Source organism: Berghia stephanieae, chromosome 4, assembly GCF_034508935.2.
Source record: "Berghia stephanieae isolate SIO BIC M18660-M18661 chromosome 4, UCSD_Bste_1.3, whole genome shotgun sequence".
In the NCBI taxonomy this organism is placed as follows: Eukaryota; Metazoa; Mollusca; class Gastropoda; order Nudibranchia; family Aeolidiidae; genus Berghia; species Berghia stephanieae.
Genome location: NC_088363.1, coordinates 36,063,941 through 36,064,818, shown reverse-complemented (window position 1 = coordinate 36,064,818; position 878 = coordinate 36,063,941).

The window sequence follows — 878 nt, the reverse complement described above, 5'->3', positions numbered from 1 at the left end:
CCATCATTGTGTCTGGTTTCTAAAATGACATATCCATTATTTATTTTTTTTTATTGGGGGGGGGGGGGTTGATTATTTTACCTATCTATTTATTTATATATCAATTTAATTATTTATTCATTAATCTATTTATGTATTAATCATTTTGTATATTTATTTATATCTATAATTATAATCATATTTTTTTTAAAAACAAAACTTTAAAAAAAATAATTTTAGAGCATTACTGACCAGTTTCAAAGTGACACATTAGGGAGCAGGCACTGGTGTAAGGTAATCATTTGAAGAAATATGTATAAAACAGTGCCAGACAAAGCAAGAAATAAAAATACAAGAAAAAAAACATGACCCCAAAAATCAGTCTTCCTCTAATGGGGATCGAACCTCAGACCTCTATCCTAGGACAACCACTCGCCTCATTCACACGATTCCAACTATAATAACCCGGAGTCAAGTAAGGACAAACTTTTAATTTAAAAAAAAAAGAACACAACCCCCCCCCCCCCCCCCCAAAAAAAAAAACCCCAACAAAAAAAGCAAATGAAGACCACAGGAGAAACACCAGAGATGTCCACTTTTTTGACTCCCCCCCCCCCCTTTTCCTCCTGAGTGATGTCCGTGGTTCAAACCCACCCCCCCCCCCCACCTTGAGTGATGTCAGGGGTCAAAATCTCTCCCCCCCCCCTCCCCTCTGAGTAATGTCAGGGGTCCAACCACACTCTACCCCTCATAAGTAGATCAGAAAAAAAAAATACAACCATTAAAGAGTTGTAGTTTTTATGCTGTTCTATTTATAGAGGGAAAGCTCAAGACCCCTGACATCACTCAAGGGGGTGGGGGGTGGGGGGAGGGGGGGGGGTAATCGTAAACATATCAAA